General features: G+C 39.2%; 1 protein-coding gene and 1 long non-coding RNA gene across 5 annotated transcripts in view; one reads left to right on the top strand and one right to left on the bottom strand.

Annotated features, from left to right (window-relative positions):
* The window catches only part of LOC131682395 (rho GTPase-activating protein gacZ), a 51,781-nt gene that overhangs the window by 29,471 nt on the left and 1,861 nt on the right, over nucleotides 1-20,449 (bottom strand). The window lies entirely within an intron of this gene.
* On the top strand, nucleotides 566-19,575 carry LOC131682419 (uncharacterized). The gene is made up of 6 exons (XR_009304081.1): nucleotides 566-879; nucleotides 939-1,283; nucleotides 1,348-1,476; nucleotides 1,547-2,140; nucleotides 17,859-17,916; nucleotides 17,976-19,575. It is a non-coding gene; the product is annotated as an uncharacterized LOC131682419 (long non-coding RNA).

Raw genomic sequence — 20,449 nt, 5'->3', positions numbered from 1 at the left:
ACGGATTACATATGTAAAATCCACGCATCGCAATTCTCTCTCAATCACACGAAAAGAAGCTTGTCCGATTTCCAACATTTCCGGGATAAGGTGATTCACTCAATTCTCCGTCTTCACAAACAGCGTGAGAGATATTTTTCCGGTCCAATATAACTGACAATCGCTCCTTTCAACGAAGAGCATAATATTTTATTTTCGTGGAACGACGCTCTGGATAAAGACTCGACACGTCTATCGTTTGTTTACTATTGATCTGTCAGTGTCATTCCAATCAAGCACGAGACCTGTCAATGTCCCTCGTTCCGGAAGGATTCGAAGCGATTTTCTTCGGATTGAGTGCTTTTGACAGGTCTCGTACTCGATTGCAATGACACTTACAGATAACCCAATGCGGCAAACAAAAGGCGAATCCTGCTCCAATATGGCGGATTGGATTTGACGTTCCCGTTCTGAGCCATTAGAGTGAAAGAGATAAATGATTCGAGTATACGTTTCAGCTGTTCGAACATATTCATCTCGCTCTTGTTTTTTTCGCACCGAGAGCGTTAACGTTTATCTCAGTCGAAAAGTTGACAGTCCTGTTCAAACGTGTTTTTGTTCTGTTCGCAAACAATTTAATGTTGTTTCGCGATAATCACATATTTTGTAAAAGTAAACCGCTCAATTATCGGTTCGTTCGCCTTTTTCAATGCTAAATGCAGTTTTTATTATCTCTATATTCCGGCGAAGGGAACATCAGGAATGTTTGCCATACAAACAAACCAATTCACGTATCTTTTTGCAAGCCACGGAACTATCTAATTCCGACAAAAATAGCTATGCTGTAAATGCTTTTAATCTGCTGCAAAGATAATTTTCCATCAACTACGTGAAATCTAGGTAGAAATAAGTATTGGCAGCTGTCAGCGTTACTAATAATTTTCTCTTAACTTTCGTAGGATTGATTTTAAGGTTGTGTCGGTTGTACAGACAGTCGAAGCTTTCCAAAAACCAAACATTCCGATGGCAAAACTGAAGGCCAGCTTCAGAACTTGATTCACGGGTTCAATTGAGTTATAATTGCAAAATGCCTTTGTTTTCAATGTGAAACTCAAAGTATAGGAGAATAAGTTCGGATAGTTGTTCCCTCTTGTGCGATTGTTATTCGGAGCATTTTCATTTCGCACATACGGAAATGGTCGGCCGATTTCCAGTACAGAGCGGAACTGACTATGGCATTGCTTGTAGCAAAACATCCAGATTTATTCGGATTATTGGCCACACTCTCGCAATATTTGACAAAGGTAACATTTTCTTTGAAAATAGTTTCTAACCGTGCTGCTATCACACTAGCTTTTCAAATTTTAGGTTCGTTTTATCAACAAAACATCAGCTTTGGTACTACAGTACTTACGCTAATGAGGATCCACAATAAGAACATCTGCAATGTCAAACAGATGCAGCAGTTGTGTGATACCTATTGAGGTGCAAGTAATGGTAAATACTTTGACTCACATTTAAATGTGCTAATTCAATTAGATTAACAAATTACCCCGGATCCATATAGGTCAAAGTAATAGGTGACAATATGCTGTGTTGACAAGCGAATGCATGGATACAGCTGCGGTTCGTGTCATAGATGTTATAATCTCTTACACTAATAAATAACCACAATCATGGCAACTTATTGGTACAGTTATATAAGGAATTTGGTGCGAATAATACGGTCAACGAGCTGGACCCAAATTGAAGACTGAACACTTATCAGCAATACAGCCCAACTTTTCCGGCCAAAAGCACCTGAAGGAATTTGTTAAGAAACGCCCTCTGTACATGCCAGTCGACCTGTTCGGATGTTATTAACTAACGCTGCCACCTATGTACCCGTAAACGGGAACTCAACTGCTTGATGGTTGCCATCGATAAGAATCAGCCGTTTTAACGCAGTATTCAGAGTGATTCTCATGATACTATCAATTGCTGATTTCGCTAGTCTACCGGGATGACGAGTTTGTCAAACAATGACAAGTTACTCCAAGAGAAACTCGGGCAAGCCACTCAAAAATACACAGCAGCAGATATATTTACAGGTTAACAATCAGGATCATTATACATCATCGAATATATCTGCGGATGGTGGTTAGGTATAGACTGAATCACTGTAAGTAACAATTCTCCAAATAAGGGATTAGGTTTGTTCCAGTACCAGGAGAAATTGGAAGTACTGTATTCTCTTTTCTTTTTTTCTGGTAGCAAAGTTTTTTTTTTCTCGTTCTTGCTCCGGAGCAACTAGGAGCAGGAATTGTGTACTGGAACAAACCTATTACATGTTGTCTATGTATTACGAATATAGGTAGTTACAACATCGGTCTAGGATTAAATCAGTTTCGCAAGTGTATCGTCTCTTGGATAATTTAGTATAGCTTATCTTATAAGTAACAGGTTTTTACGGTAAATTGAATTCTAGAAAATCGTTGTTTTCACGAAAATATTATCCACGAGTCGAATAATATCAATAAATGGCATTTTTCGGAACATAATATACTGAAAAATGTCACATTCAATTTTAACATTTGCTAACAATTTATAAAATTATTGGCTTTCTAATTTCAGAAAAGCCTTGCTCTCACTCCTAAACTGATTTTTAAACTATGTCTGAACATTGTATGGAAGCACAATTCAATTCACTTAAACGTATGCAGTATGCATGTGCAGTGTTTATGTTGTTAGTGTGTTTTATGTTTGTATGGTTGTTTAGTGTACGGCAATAAGTGTTATGAGTGTGATGTGTATGTAGGGATTATTTTAAGGGTCACTTCTAGTTAGGTGACGCAATCCCATAAATGGCGTAGCATTATAGGAATGAGCGGATTGATTTGTATTTTGTGATGATGAGGAGAGGGGGATCAGACCACGAAACGTACCTTTTTATTCAGTTCGTTTATTTCGTAAGGCATATTCACGTTAGTTTTACGGTGACAATTTCTTTGTTCCTAATTTTAAATTTCTTGTGTTGAGGTTTAGAATCTAAAATTATTTTTGTATAAAAAGTAAGGGAAACAGCTTTATAGCTATTGTAAAACAAAAAAATCATTTCGATCTACAAGAGCGAATAATTGAATTGTATCACGAGTATATGGGAGAGGGGGTTAATTAGAGGATTGTTATGCAATCATTCGGAATTTCGACTTTCTATCCTAGGCCCGGAGAACCGGGTCTCTTATACCAATCCAGTCAGTTCGTCAAGATCGAAAAATGTATGTATGTGCGTATGTATGTATGCACCTATGTGTCAAATTTGGAATAGCATTCTAGTTCCGGAGTTACGGGTTGAACAGTGCGACCACACAGCAGATTCATATATATACTGGAACTAGCATGATGGCTAAATGATGCCATACATATAAAAATACATATAAAATTACTTGGATTTGCGGGTCTAGATCACTAATGGGTTCGGGAATATTCCAGAATTAAAGTCACATCGGTTATTACGGGACCGATTTTCACAAACCAAGTGTCAAATGGAAGATATAACATACGGCGGGTTGCACCCCTCATGAAACTTCCGAAGTCTCACTGGTCACATTAACCACCATAAAAAGGTTTCGGCAGTCTTGGAAAGACGGCCATCTTCAAAATTAACAAACATAAGTTTCATGAAGATGGTTTGTGCCGATTTTCACAAAGTTTGTCTCAAATGAAAGGGATATTATCCCCCTAGTCTGGTAAAAAAATGCGTACGTATCGGTTATATTGTTCCGGAAATATAAACTGCATCGCCCTGCATCCTATGGTATTTTTGATGCCAAATGTATTTAACCCATAAATGCATATTGTTGCCAATTGGCAACATACCGAATTTTATTATATAAAGCCTCAACAAGAGGTATAGAATCAATACTATAGATGGTATCCATCCAGAAAAACGAGTACCAAAGAAAACTGAAATCCATACATTTACGGGTTAAAATACATGGAACGTCGAGATTTGACGTTACAGTAAGATTCCGTTTTTGGCACGTTCCGTTTTTGGCATGCTCCATTTTTGGCAACAAAAAAGTTCCGTTTTTGGCAATATTATTTTTGTTCATAGTAATTCTTTTGAAAAATGCTCAATAATCATTTTGTGGTAATAATGGATATCGCTTTTGACTTTATTGCCAAACATAGGGGTCATATTTACTATATTTTATGGGGGCGGGCATAGCGAATAAAGTTAAATTTGTTGATTTTTTTCTATTATTTCATTCCATTTCACATATTCTTATATAATTAATGTTCTTGTAACACTTTTGATGTCGCAAATTGAAAATAAAAGCTCTTAAGGTAAGGTTCCATTTTTGGCACGGTTCCATTTTTGGCAGCTGAAAAAAAATATATTGTTGCCAAAAACGGAATCCTACTGTATTTCGAAACATTTTTCGACGAAGATCGACTTTTTGGGACTTGATTGATTTTGCACCTTTTGCCTTTCTCATATACTGCCGTTCTACGCATAATTGTCGCATGTATATAGGAAATCCCATAGAACATGGGACAAATATGCTTATAACGGCAGTATAAAGAAAAGCTATGCAATCACTCTAAAAATCGACTGCCAAACCGAGGCCCGGAGGACCGAGTGTCATATACCACGCGATTCAGTTCGTCGAGATCGCAGATACGTGTTTTTCAGAGAGCAGAAAAAACTTCCAAAAAAGCACTGAGAATGCAGAAAAAAATGTTCAATGATTCTAACCACTACCTTACGGCATTATTTCGGGGAGGGGTTTTTAATGTGCATAGCACCCACTCTATTTCAACTACTTAGTAGTTAGTTTCTTCAGTAAGGTTACAGCACCACTCCTCGACACACCACCAGTTCACCACCGTCCACACAGACCATGCCAGTCGGAGAGCTAGCTGTATGTCGAGACTTAGTGCTCTTCCTCTACATAGACAATCTGGGCGGCTACTTCACATTGTCTAATTTACCGAGCCCTTCGTCTTCGTTGTGCCATTCAGCACCATGAGTTGGCCTCCTTGTGTCATTCAGCACTTTAACTCCCTTCTCGTAGTATTCAGCACCACTTACTCGTTGAGCTCCCGACTTGTTCGCGAACTACTCGGTCTAGTCCCCGACGATGGACCTAGCCTATTCCGACGGAGAATTCCTCAGCGAGAGAAGTTCTCCCGAAACCGAATCAACCAGCCAGGTGTCGAGGTCAGTTCGGCGATTCCGGTGGAGCAAAGCGTCCGGTTCGCTGGTGCCCAGATGACCCGCGACTGGTGAGGTCTCGTCGCGGTCTACTCAGTCTAGTCTCCCGGTGGTGAATCTAGCTTACGCCGACGGAGAGAACCCCGACCAGGAAGATTCTCCCAATAGCGATTCTTCTTTGGTTTTAACACCATAACTACTTAAGGTTGGACAGAGAAAGGGTAAAATTCGCAAACGAAAAAAGCAGTTTTTTCCACACCGTATGTCAGATCTTCATAAAAATCAATCAGCAGTACTGTAACAACATTCTACATACGCTGATTGATTTTTATGAAGATCTGACATACGGCGTGGAAAAAACTGCTTTTTTCGTTTCCGAATTTTGCGCATTCTCTGTTCAACCTTTAGCCTTTTGGCTTCTTGTCCGCTACCATTTAGCGCACTGCAACTCCTTTAAGCAAAATAATTGCAAAATTCTATGTGTAAAATCAATAGGCACTCGTTTACATTTTTATCAGTGTACTTGTTAGCAAACTACTCGGTCTAGTCCCCGACAATGGATCTAGACTACTCCTACGGAGAGTTCGCCGGTGAGAGAGGTTCTCCCGAAACCCAGCGGTAGATTTCTCCCGATAACGATGTTTGTTTCCGTGAGCAATTTAGTTCCCTGCATCGTCCCGATCGACTCGATGCAGTCCCCGGCGTAGGTGCTGAGGTCCATCCAGCAATTCCGGGTGGAGCGTAGCTTCCGGTTCACTGGCGCCCCAACAACCAACTGCTAGCTATACGACGTGGTCTGCTCGCTCTCATCACCGGCAGTGGATTTCACCTGCTCGCGAGCTACCCGGTAGGGCGTCGAGGTCGGTGCGACGATTCTGGTGAAGCCTGACGTCCAGTTCACTGGTGCCCCGAAAACCCAAACCCGGTGCTACGTCGCGTACTACTCAACTGGTCCCGGCGGTGGACCTAGTCTACACCGTAGGAGAATTCCCCAGCGATGGAATTTATCTTGAAATCCGATTTGTGACTTCACAGCGACTTTCTAGCCAATGGCGCTACTTTGTTGGTCCCTTCGCCACTTCCTCTGCAGCTCAGAGAGTATACTCGTAACCACTGTTGACAGTGTCCCAGGTATGCTCGTCGTTGTGGCACATCTCTTCGACGACATTGTCAACTGTCACACCAGGCATACCCATACGAGCTTCTTCGAACCTAGGGCATTCGAAGACCATGTATTCCGTTGTCTTTTCCACGTTCGCACACTCCGGGCGCAGGGGTGACGATGCATGTCCATACCGATGCAAGTATTTCCGGAAGCATTCGTGCCCGGACAAATACTGCGTCAAGTGGAAGTTCAACTCTCCAGGCTTTCTATGCACCCAAGCCGACACATTTGGGATGAGTCTGTGGGTCCACCTTCCTTTCTCCGCGTTGTCCCACTCCTGATGCCATTTATCCAACGAGTCTACTCGGACCAGTCTCCTTGCATTGTTTGCATTTCTCCGCTGGTAGCATTCCACGTCATCCGATAGAGTGATGTATATCGGTATCATCCCGGCGATAACGCATACTGCCTCCGACAATATTGTTCTGTAAGCATTCGCGACTCGTACGGCCATCAGCCGGAATGTCCTGTTAGGCTTTTCACGGTTACGCTTGATTTTCAGCGCAGCACCCAGGCAGGAACCCCATATTTGAGCATCGATGAAGGAAAAGTAGATAGACGTCTCGTGCTGCTTCTCGGGCCACCGACGTTTGACATGGTTCTCGCTATTACGTTCGTTGCCTTCGTTGACTTTTCACAGGCGTAGTCGACCTGGTTGTTGAAGCTCAACCAGTCGGCGATTACACTGCGAAATAAAATTAAAAAAAATTGGGAGAACGAAAAAAAATGGCGACAGTTTACGGTCCCAGGAATTTTAGAAAAAATATGGAGCTTCACAAATTAAAACCAAAGTTTGTATGGAGAAGTAGGGGTGTTCAAGAGGGAAGATATCAATGAAAATAGTCATCTTAAATTTTCGCATAAAGTCTTGTCATAAAATGCTTATTTTTTAGTTCAATCGGACATCGTTAAGGGGGTGTAGCGTTTGAATATTGATTTCATAATATTCGAAAAAATCCAATGAGATATTAAAAATCGATTTTTTTGTCGAAATATGTCTAAAAGTAGCATGAAACATCAGCATTTAGTGTTAAAACAAACGAAAACCGCTAAAAACAAATTCAATTTTTTTTAGTTCCGAGGACATAGAAATTTTTGAAAAAAAACGGATAATTTTTTTTGTAATGCATTATGATTTCAAAAAAAAAATCCAAGGAACTGGACTTTGGGACAGACTAAATAAAAAGATGGCAGGGATTTAGGGTTCCAACTACATCAATGTGAAAAGTATTTGAAAAAATTTGAACCGGGCTCTATAGTTTAAAACTATAGTTTTGTGAAATTTTAAAAATTAATCTTGTTTATGTTTATGTTTATTACCTTCACCAGGCCCCTTGCCCGAGCAAATACTCATGGGTCCAAACACCACATAGCCCCTTTAAAAGACCTTGAACATGGTCCGTGCCAAAATTCACAACCATCAAGACACCATAAAATGGTCTCTGTAACCCATAAATATACCAACATATGGACCATGGTGATGGTGTTTTCATGGGTTGAACTCATTTTAAACACCCATGTCAAACCCCATGAGCATGGGGGTATTATGGGCTTTTCGTTTGCTCGGATGGCCCCTGCTTAAACCAATTACATTTTACAATTGCCAATATTTTTACTTTTATCTCATTACGCGTCCCGTTGAAGTCAAAGGCCGTCGCCACACGGTTAAAAATTCGCTGGAGTCCGGTAACAGCACTCTGGCAACCATAGTTGGTTCTCCTGAACGGAACTCACAGAAGAGAGTTATTACGTAGCGCTCGAACGCGGGCTTGAAGATCCAGACGTCCGAGGATTGTAGGCAATCCACTTTGGCAGAGAGTAAGTCCGAGACGAACAGGGCTCGAGAGCAGTCCATCCGAATGCTGAGTGTATCAAGGTGTATTAGCTGGCAACGGTTTTCATAGCTCGGCAGCTGAAATCTGTTTCGCCATGGGAGATGCCGAAGGGCGAAGCGTATGAAGCGGCGTTGGACAGCCTCGATTCTGTCAATCCCGTTCTGGTAGTACGGATTCCAAACAGCAGAACAATATTCTAACGTTGAGCGGACCAACGCGAGTTCCTTGCTGTGAGAGTGTCTTGGAATGCTCGAGCCGAAGAAATGGTAGTTGAACTGAGTCGGATGGCGTTTCCGCGTGAACGTAACGATCGAGCATTTGCTCGGGTTTAAAACCATTCTGTTTAGATCACACCTCGTACTAAACCTGTCCAGTTCCATCTGAAGAAGCTCGGCATCGATTTTATCGCGTATTTGTCAAATTTTCAATTTTGTCGGCGAGAGAAAGGCGGGCTCCTTGTAATGTGATATTGACGTCATTAAAGTAGAGGAGGAATATTACTGGACCGAGGTGGCTTCCTTGTGGTATGCCGGATGTAGCGAAGAATGGTGCAGATAGACAGTCCTTAATGCTGCTTTGGAGTTGCCTTCCATCGAGGTAGGAACGAAATGTGAAAATGGGCATTTTTGATCGAATTTTCCTAACGAGCAAAACAAATCAAAAGATGGCAGGGCCTTAGGGTTCCAATTAAATCATCGTGAAGCAATTTTTGAAAAAAATTGGAACGGGACTTCACAGCTTAAAACCAAAGTTTTGTGATTTTTTTTAATTCTTTTTATTCTGTCCCCTTCTAACGTAGATTGCTTTGCTCGAGAAGCTCTTCCTTACCGACTCGTGCTTTGTAATGGGTTTTCATTGAATTCATTTATTTCATTTTCATATTGGCGCACCACAATAAATACTTGGAAAATCATCTATCCATATCCAATTCTTTATAGGGCTTCATAAAGCAATCTGTAACGCACTTTGTCACTGATGGGCAACTAAAATACGTTTAATATTTTATTCATTCCACAAGAAACCTTCGTGAGCTTCGCGAAGCTATGCGCCTAACATTCACTTGTGAAGATTCCACACTGCTGTTGGAAGTTCAAGCTTCGCCGTTCATTCGTAGTTTGCACATCTAAGTGACCCACTGCGAAGTTTTTTCAACCTATTTGCTTGGTGCGTTATTCATGGTGAATCGGTAAGCACAAAATTCTGGCTACTTTGTGACCGGCAGTCAGCCACTGCCACGCGAGTGAACGAATTTCCTCATGCTTTCCCCCTCCCACTAATTAACTCCCTCCACTTGCTCCACCACCAAGCATTCCAAAATATGTTAACATGAAGGCATTATTGAACTCATGCTGATTAAGCTAAGTAAGGTGCGTCGGGAACCACCTAACCTATTTTGGTATACGGGGTGGATGAACGGAATGCGGGTGTGAGGTTGGTCTGAGAGAGGCTGGGTGAGAGGGTGGGGGTTGGTTGAGGAAAATGAGAAAGAGGATTGGATGCGGGATACAAAACCCAAAGTCACCTTGCAACATGGATGTTTGAAATCTGTTGGCGCAAAAGATGAGGAGGCTTTATACCTGCTGGAGAGCGAGATTGAAAGGATTTCAGCTCCAGCTGGCTTTTCCCTGTTTCCAACTAAATAATATTAAAAGGAATCACAACATGCCAAATATAGAAAAAAAGATGCAAAGAGAAATGCACCTTCCATTTGAGACTAGGTTAGTGAAAATTGGTTTAGTCATCGCCGAAGTGGTTTTAGTTCTGGATTATGCCCGGAACCCGTGACTTCCGGAATAATCGATAGTGGACAATATATTCCAAGAATCTTATTTACCATCGGTGATCTAGGCCTGCGAATCGAAGTAATTTGATGTTCATTTCAATAGATTTTTAACCTATGAGGTATTACGATTGTAACGGTTAAAATGAGAAATTTCTATGTGACCGCTATAGAGTAAAGCCATGTCAAGTGATCCTCGAATTTTTTGCAAAATCACCGATTTTCATGAGATATATTTTATTGTATAGGGATTATGGTAAATAGCTTTTGGTATAAATATTTCGTTAAAACTCCTTTTTTCCTTTGAGATATTAACCCTTGAACTTTATTGCATGATATAATTGTAAATTTCATATCTCAAAAACTACTGAAGATAATTGAATGAATTTTTGTACACTTGTGGAATGATATTTATACTATCTCATAAAAATATATCTTCTGTATTATTGTATGAATAACGGTACTTTGCATCAACTTAAAAATTTCAATTGTATTTTTTCTTGTGTTCTTCCCGCTAAAAAGTTTCAAAAAGTATGTCAAATTACGCGTCAATCACCTTTAATAATCTGTATTGATAATTTTTCATTTTTGTTTCTATCGAGAGTTATGGATCATTTTGTAACGGTGCGCTCTTTCAACGCACGGCTCACTTTGATGCAGCCTGCGAGAACTTACATATTGGCAATGCCGCACGTCTCAACGTCAGAATGCGTATCGCGTAGGAAGTGTGCATCGCATGACTAAATGAAACCACATCTCTAGATTGGTGAAAAAGAACAAGCTTTTCTATACGAATTATCAAAGGTTAATGTTTTCCGGATATTTTGAGATACTTTTAGATTTTTTTTTTGACCGAAGACCGATTTTTTTTTGACACAGCAAAAACAATAGTTGTTCAATGAACACTTTTTTATTATAATTTAACCTTACTAGAAATTAAACTGTATCGCAAAGAACCGAAACATAACTTATATAATACGCTTATGTTATTGCCATCTTCAAAGACACTTTTATTATAGCTTTTTCGTTTTGACAGTGCACTACACCAGTGTGGTCGGAGTTATACTCATCAGTCTATCTCATTTTTTGCACTAAACTTGTGCATTATACAGGAAAATGAAACATTTTATGAAAACAGTATTTTACTTCGCATGTTTATGTCCACTGAGTGATCTTACTTATAAACAACGAAGTGTCTTGCGAAAAAAGTTTATTTTGAATCCGTTTTTCAATTGCATTGGCGTGTTTTCTTTATCGCTATTGCTTCTGTTAATTCTGTTAATTAGTGGTTCTCCAAGTTCTAGTAAGATATTATTTACTTCATCAAATTTCAGTGAATCATCAACGATTTTTAATTCAAAATCATCGTTACTGTTTTAGCGCAATACAGTATCCATTTGGTCGAACCATACCTATAACAAAAAAACGAATGTTTTTTCGAGCAAACATACCGTGCTAACATCTAGACAGAACCAACTGACGATAAATAGTGGTAAAATATGTCAATTTGCAAAAAAGTCATATCCATGCAGATTCAAACATGTCCACTGCTCAAGTTTGCACAGCAACTGCCATCATCCGAGCGCGCCGGTTAGATTAAATGACGGAAAATTAAATAACTCCTGAAAAATATAACGCTAAAAACCATGCAACCTACTCGGAATACGTCCACCTTTAATAATCCGTACAGAAAAGCTTATCTTTTTGCTCTAATATCAGAGATAGCAATTTTGGACATAAGATACGCTCTTCCAAAGCGATGCGCAGTAGGACGTTGCGACATGCGGCGTTGCCAATATGTAAGTTCTCGCAGGCTGCATCAAAATGGGCCGTGCGTTGAAGGAACGCACCGTTACAAAATCATCCATAACTCTCGATAGAAACAGAAATGAAAAATTATCAATACAGATTATTGAATATGAAAGATTGACGCGTAATTTGTTATACTTTTTTAAAGTTTTTAGCGTGAAGAACACAAGAAAAAATACAATTGAAATTTTTAAGTAGACGCAAAGTACCGTTTTTCACACAATAATACAGAAAAATATTTTTATGAGATAGTATAAATTTCATTCCACAAGTGTACAAAAATTCATTTAATTATCTTCAGTAGTTTTTGAGATATGAAATTTACAATTTTATCATGCAATAAAGGTTAAGGGTTAATATCTCAAAGGAAAAGAGGAGTTTTAACGAAATATTTATACCAAAAGTTATTTACCATCATAATCCCTATACAATAAAATATATCTCATGAAAATCGGTGATTTTGCGAAAAATTCGAGGATAACTTGACATGGCTTTACTCTATAACCAACCTGTAGCTCCGGAACCAAAAGTTAGAAACGAATAAAATTCAACAAAAGTTAGAAACGAATAAAATTCAGTTGGAATGTCATTTGAAATCGATTTTCCAAAAAAAATTTCTGCAAGACTTCTGTTAAATCCAGTGCAACTATTTGCCATAGTAATGAAGAACATTCGTATTCCGGTGCTCATTTTGTCTAAAACTTTGAAGAAATTCAATATTCGTCGTAAGAGCTACCTTTGCTGAAAAAAGCCTTATGTGCAGCGTCGTATGATTCTTAGGCCCGAAAAAAGACCTATGTGAAAGGTCCTATAATTTCAAAAGGACGCATCATTCTAAATCGCTTAAAAACTACATTAGCACTAAACATTTCATGTTTTTAGTATTATTTACCCAAAGAGCATAGTCCTTAGACTATATTGGCATAATTGTTCCATCAAAACACATATTTGTACTCTAATAGGGATTTGTTTTAGGTCCATGAATCTTCAGCCTCGTTTTTCTCAGTTCGAGCTCAATGTCATTTAGGACCTTTTGAACAAGTACTCTTGAATTGTATATTTAAGTCCAACTTGAAAATGTCCACCAGTTCATCTTGGCTATCGTTGGCGTATGAAACGTCTTCGGTGATATTTTTTAAATTAGAGATGATCTAATGATATTGCAAGGTGCAATAGACAACCGAGGGGCAGTTCACCCCCCATTCAAAGTGAATTGAAAATACCCAATTGAAAAAATACACGAGAAATGCTTCAATACACCTTAATACATTTAATACGCCGAAAATACACTAATGCACTAAAAATACGTTACTTCTGGAAGAATTTTTCAATACGTCGATAATACGTCGAAAATACGTTAGTACCGGAAATATTTTTCAATGCGTCGATAACAATCCAATTCGTCAAGTAATACACTGTTGATACAAGCCATACAAATATTACATTAATTTCATGCCAAATGAAACTAATTCAGTATATTTCTTATTATGACATAGCGTATGTTTTTTTCAAGCTGGATTGTTTACTTTTCTCGGAATTGGGACTCCCAGCAAACGGACTCAGAATCGGTGAGTCTTTAGAATGACAAGTTAGCAGAAATCAATCAGAATTCTTGTTAGTTTGATTCAGATGAATAATCTTTAAAGAAAATAATACTCCCAGGGGACGTGAACATAGGTAAATCCGAAACTTCCTACCAGCATCAGTAGAAAATTTTTGATCAAGAATTCGCTCGTTTTATCGACATAATCAATGGTTTAATGTTTACCCTAAATAGTGAAGCTCTAAAATCGTGCAAGTACGAAGTTTACATTGCGATGGATCATTTTGTTTAGATATATAGGTTGCATTATAAATCAACACTCGTTGGGGGAATAGAATCGAAACCAACGCTCGATGGATTGAGAATGCAAAACACAATATTGTACGCAGCTCACCTGGGTTCGATTCCCAACCCCGCACATAGGGTTAGAGATTTTTCCACAAGAGATTACTCTAACCAGAAAAGAGGCGAATGACCCTAAGGTTAAAACCTCTATAATCAAAATGATAAAAATAATAATACAAAACACAAGAATCCGAATTACAAGTCGCTTCCGGCCAACTTGCAGGAATGAGTTCAGCCATAACTCTAAATTCAGTTGGAATTCCGGCTTGATTCTGCCAGAATTCAGGCTCTAATGACACAACCGAGTCTAGTACAACCAGTAGTAATTTCGGCTGATTTTATGAGGAGCATCTCAATTTTACTGAGAAGCATCTCAATTTTTGAAATAAATTTAAATAATACTGCAGTGATTAAATATACCGCGTTGCTCAAAAATTACCATTGGGTAAGCCTAATTACAATAGCAGCATATCTCTCAAATTGGTGATTTTTTTAACATGCGTCTAATGGGAATCACCAGTAGAGGCAAACTGAAGAAGTCACTAATTCTCTAAATAATAAAATTTGGCATAATGCTTAATTGTTCGTTAATCTTGAAAAATCGCTAGTAATTCCATTTGTACTAATTTTATTATTTGCGTTTATGAAATTATTCTACTTGCATTCTACAATAACATTCAAACGTCAAAATTCAGTAACATTCGGTTTCAATTGATTACTCAACAAAAATACAATGGTTGCATACAATTGCACGTTTTAGTACACTAATCCATAAGAATTATGAAATAATTCACCAATACGCATAATACATTGCATTTCGTGAACAATACACAAATACGTTTTTAATGCGCTAATACGTAAGAATTATGAAAGAAATAATCAATACTCATCAATACTCAACATACATGTCATTTCGTGAAAAATACACAAATACGTTAGCCTGAATCGAAAATACTAGAGTGAGTCGCCGCTCGTAGACAATCCAAGGAATGTTATTGTTGCATCAAACCAAACAAATGCAGAGAAACCTGTCAGTGCAGGAGGCAAATACATTAGCAGCGTCCTAAATATGTAGGGGTCCAAATTAGGTTGGTCACCCTCTTGTTCAAGTAACTTGTTCAGCATTTTCTTGCCGACACGATTTTTTTTTAAAAGGTCCGGGCCCAAAATTTATCTCGTGTAATGATTGACCAGAAGCCAAATGGTTTTTTTTGATTCCTTGGATAGCAAATGGGCTTACTAGGATTCTTTCAATATTTAGGTTTTATGCGAAACGCTGAAAGTATCAAGAAAACCGAGAACAAATCGTTTATTTAAAAAAATGCCATAAAATATCTGAAAAAACTGGGAACATTTCAAAATAATCAGAAAATATTGGTTCGAGTTAATTTCTAGCCAGCTCAAACAAGTGGTTTAAAGAATTTAGTAAACCTGCGACAGAATTTGAAATTTAGAATATTTAGGTATTTTGCTAGCATTCAGATTTTTGGTATGTCACTATTAAGACCCAAAAGCACATATTAGTCCAATAAACAATACTATTTCTTATAAATTCTACAGTGATGTAATCACTTAAGATCAATAAAATTCTAAAAGTATATTCAAACAACATTTCATGTTCTAAAGTAGGTAATCTTCTAGAATGCAATTAGCTTCATAATAGGTCTACACAAAATAAGTTTGTTTTGTGATAAATGTGGTGGAAATGGAATTCCCGGAAATGGTTTTCCGGGAAATGGTGCATTCCGAGAAACGGTACATTCCGGGAAATGGTTTTACGGAAAATGGTTTTCCGAGAAATGGTATTCCGGGGAATGATATACCGAGAAATGACACAACCGATCTCACAATCATAAAAACACCCTGGTGATTAAGTCAACGTGTTAACATAAAAAGAACTTATATATACCTGACAACAAGTTTCAGGGCACTATAGCCGGATGCTCAAGTAAAAAGTGGGAGCACGCATTTTTCGTTCAGCTGAACCGTACACACCAAATTAAACGCAAGAATGACGATCCCCGCGCGAAGATTCAAAAACACACGCAAACGGCTTCACGGTTAAACAAAATGGAGCAAAACACGCGTTAACACGGTAGCATACGCAACATAATAACGCGATCAATCACGTTAAGATAGAGACGCTTGCTCCCTCTGCGGTACTACAAATCTGGTTACTAATGCAAACATGCAATTGCGATCATCGGCGCATACATACGCCCGCGATGTTGCATATATAAACACACTCCAGTGATCAAGTCAACATGTTAGTATTTACGAATTTATAAACGTGGCCTGGAGTGCGATAATACAAACGACCGTTCCCATGCGATCATGAAACTGTCACATCCGGGAATCCATACCCGCGGTCCTATTCGCCTAGGTCCATTTCTTCACCAATCCCAAAAATAATTATTCTTATATACACACGAGTCTCAGGGCGTCAAAGTCGGAGTATATAGTGATATAAGGGAACACATTCTTCTGGCATCGCAACCGTAGATTCAAAATTAAACTTTAGAATCACAAACATTCTGAAGGTCGCGTGAATATGCAAACGCCCACACGGTCATACAAACGAATTTATACATGCGACATACACACGACCACGCAAAAACCCATCAAAACGACCCGTTGATTATCCAATATTGGCCCTTTTGAATTTATAAACGCGGTCTCAAGCGTGAGCATATGAACGCTCGTTCCCATGCGCTCATAAAGCCTCCACGCCCTCATATCTGAACCATACACTCACTATCACAATCAGAAACACAACCCATTGCTATTGGTCTAAAGCAGTGGCAGTAAAGAGTGGCATTTCCGGTATTTACTGACAAACCAGATTAGAAACCGTCTGGTGAGTTGAAGTAGCCAGTCAAACCAAGAATTTATTTATTGGATTCCTGCTACCATGTCGTATGATGGCAACGGAAAACACGGAGTACATAAGTCAAGGAGTAGCTCCGAGCCGAGGACTGAATGGTTAGGGGGTCTAAAAGATGCCTGTCGCATGCGGAATATCATGAATGCAGCCCTAGCTGCGATGTGCGAATCGCTAATGGAATTGATCTTTAATTTCATTGCAAATCGTTAGATTCAAGTAATGATCCCCATTAAAATCTAATATGGTTCACAATATGCGTTTACAAATCAACGTACAGCAGCTACGAGTCTACCTCGATTTATGCAGGAAGGACAGAAGCAGAAAGCACACTGAGTGTAGTGACCGACATTTTTGGGTGTTGGGTAGCAATAGATCGTAAATTTTGCGCATTTGTTAATGACTCCAAATAGAACTAAAAATAATTTGTTCTCGCTTGATGTGGTCAAGTGGTTTTTTCATACAACAGTGGCCTGTGCTATGGGCCATCCATACTTACAGTAAAATGTATGACGTGTTCAAGCCGGACGAGAACAACATCCTATAATGTCCAAACGCTACTGAAAACCATTAAACACTGAAATCCATATTAAATTTGCAAAAGGGCGAATAAGATTTGTAAACAAACTTTTATTTTGATGGTTTCTCCTAATTTACTGTAATTTCAAAGCAGAAAACAATTGAAATTACTTCTACGACTAGTAAAAATTTACATTAACGCATATTTTTCATGAAATTCCACTCTGCAGCAGACTAATGAGCGAAACAAGTTTGTTTACAAAAACACTTTCGCCCTTTTGACGAATTAATATTGAAATGTTCTTCATTGATAAACGACGATTGATTCAGACGATACATCAGCTTCCGTCAACGTCAACGGAACGTCACCGTTCCGTCAGGATAAGTTACATGCAGTTAAATGGAGGCATTCACACACAACATCAACGGCACGGAACGTTTTGACGTACGGCATGTGCGAACGGACGCAAGAGAAAAGTATTTAACTTATCCTGACGGAACGGTGACGTTCCGTTGACGTTGACGGAAGCTGATGTATCGTCTGAATCGCGCTTAAGTGTCAAATAAAGCTACACATCTGTCTTATACTGCCGTGATACGCATAACAGTCCCACCTGCATAGGAAACCCATAGCAAATGGGACTGTTATGCGGATCACGGCAGTATAGTTGTCCAAAAGCATCCAAGCACACCTCTCTGCCTCTGAAAGTTGTGTATAGACAGCATTACAAGGACTTTATCGATCAATCAGACCAAAGCTAAACGAAAAACTTATATCCTATAATGAATTTTTTTTTGTCAGATTTTCCTGGGCAGATACGTGATGAATAAGAAGGAGCACCGTGGAAAGTCGAGATGATGTTTGTAATCACATGTATAAGTTTTTTTGGGAGAATTTATTGCATGCTTTTTACTTCAGGTACTCTAATCGATGACACAGGATGCGCTAAAGATTAGATACACGCCGAAAGAATTCGTCAAGCGATTTGGAGCCGAAGAATACATGTTTCTTGGAAACCAAGGGTGTAACTTAAGCTATTGAGTATCATTGTCGACCACTGCAGAAGCACAAATTTGCAACTACCATTTGCAGAACGGGAGCGACACCGCTCAACGGCAGTAACTTGCTGACCCTGACAACTCAAGGTGTAGCTCAAGTTCGTTCCAACATAATCAGAGCCAACTATTTTCAAATAATTATACCCTGTGACTTCGTTCACCAAAATTATTCAATCGATAGATCATCGAGGTGATGGCACACACAGTAAGATGTGCAATTAGCTAAATCCGATCGGCAAATAGGCAAGAAGCAATGTGTGGGAAATAATTATTTCTGTAGTATACATACATTTCGATTACTGTTACAACCACTGAGAACATCTGACATTGGAATGTACTTCTTTGTCTAGTAAAGATAAAGCTATAGTTGGTAAAGAGCCCTAACATGCATCATCGACATAGGAAGTTATTGTGTGCATAATGCGGACTATATTATATCGCTCACCGATATGCACGGTAGAATCTACATGTCTTCAATCCGACCAAAAGACCTTTTTGTTAAGCACCTATTCTACGAACCGCTCATTATCATGGTCGTGCACATAACCCAACTATTGGCTGACGACAACAAGCAATCTTTAATAACTGTTGAGGACGGATGAATTGATATCCTCCGTGCTATGCTGCCACGTTTCGATTATAGTAGTACCAATAAATTATCCAGGCGGTTAGCGGTGTGGAGCGTAAGATGTTTATTCTGAGAATATTGGCAAGGTCTCAAACTTTCGGTATGGTTTGTTTATGAGGTACAGTTTCAACAGTTGCATGTTGCATCATGAGCCGGAGCCGACTCGTAAACTTATATTTGTGGTTCAATAGAAGCATGTCTTCACTACCCACATGCGCAAGAGCAAAGCTGGCCGGGTAACATCTTGTAAGAGGGTGAACGTCTGCAATACGCTCCTAATCGACATAAATTTTTGTACGTGCATTTACCAGGGAATACCCTGTACCAGCCAATCATCGCATTACTTCGTTCTACAACTACTTCAAACCCAAGGTTTTGTACTTTACGTATCTGTTGTTTCACACGTATGCTCGGCGTAACTATTCGGTTCTGATTCGGAACAACGACAGCAGTACGGTACTCCTTCTTGATCAAGCTGGCTGATGCAAGCTTTGGTGAAATCGATGAAACTCGCATGTTCCCGATCAAAATTGACCTGTCCAGAATCTATTTATTGGGAGTACCATTGGACCACGACTGATATCAAAACTGCAATATAGCTCGAGGTCGACGAGTTCCAATGCTTCACATATTATTGTCCTGTGTACTAGTTTATCTTAGCGCGCGCGAAATTAGATTGCATTTGTAAACGATTTCATTTTACCGGAAACAGAACGTTTCTAGATGGTTATCTTACTCAAGCAGTTCGTCAAAGATCCAACGATTAGCGCAATGGCAGTTACAATTAAGCACTATTCTTTAAAAAATCTGACAAATAAATTTAAAAAAATGTTTTTTTTTGTTTTTATTTGAAAAAAGAAAAACCAAATAAAAAAAGAAGAGTGTCAAAAAAGGAGCACGACGGTCGCCCGATTTTCTATAGCTCGACATCGGACTCACGTCGGTCCGATAATGTCAATGCGTTTCAAATGTTCGACGGTTGACGCGGTTTATGCAAATGGTGCAGAATTGCGCGATATAAACCCGATATCCTGCTCTGATCGGCCCGTTATCGGGCTTAGTCGGCCCGATCATCGGCCTGATTATCGGGCCGATTGAGCTCGACAAAATTTACTGGGAAATAATAAGAAAATAATAGAGATTCGCCATAATAGGGATTCAGCGTCTTTAGTGGAAAGTAATAAATATGTCAAAATTCCCACTTCAATAACAAAAAAGATGAAAATAAGATAGAATATATTCGCTTTGTACTGTTCATTATGCTCACAAGCAAAGCAAAAAGGGTGGCCAAGATGTACTTATTAGCCCATTCTCCGGTGAATTTGTTTTTTCCGGACAAAGTGATGCATACTGCTACGCAGTAGGTTGACTGGTTAAAATAGGGTGACCATATCAGGCGAGCACAAAGCCAGAAGAGTCGAAAGGAGCCTCTTCCCCGTTACCTCTTGGTGGAACGTGCCTGGTAAAATTCCCCCCAGTTTTTCGGAAGTCGTAAGATATTTCTGGGGGGGGGCTTGCAGGAAGAGCTCTGCCAGAATGTCTGTCGTGAGAATTTTTAGAGGCCTTCTTCGGATTTACACACACACACACACACACACACACACACACACACACACACACACACACACACACACACACACACACACGGTTCTTGCTACACAACAATCAGTGAACATTTTAAGCTGTTGTTGGAGAAATATACAATC

Source organism: Topomyia yanbarensis, chromosome 1, assembly GCF_030247195.1.
Source record: "Topomyia yanbarensis strain Yona2022 chromosome 1, ASM3024719v1, whole genome shotgun sequence".
In the NCBI taxonomy this organism is placed as follows: Eukaryota; Metazoa; Arthropoda; class Insecta; order Diptera; family Culicidae; genus Topomyia; species Topomyia yanbarensis.
Note: the sequence above shows the minus strand (reverse complement) of the source record. Positions and strands in the feature narration are given on the sequence as shown.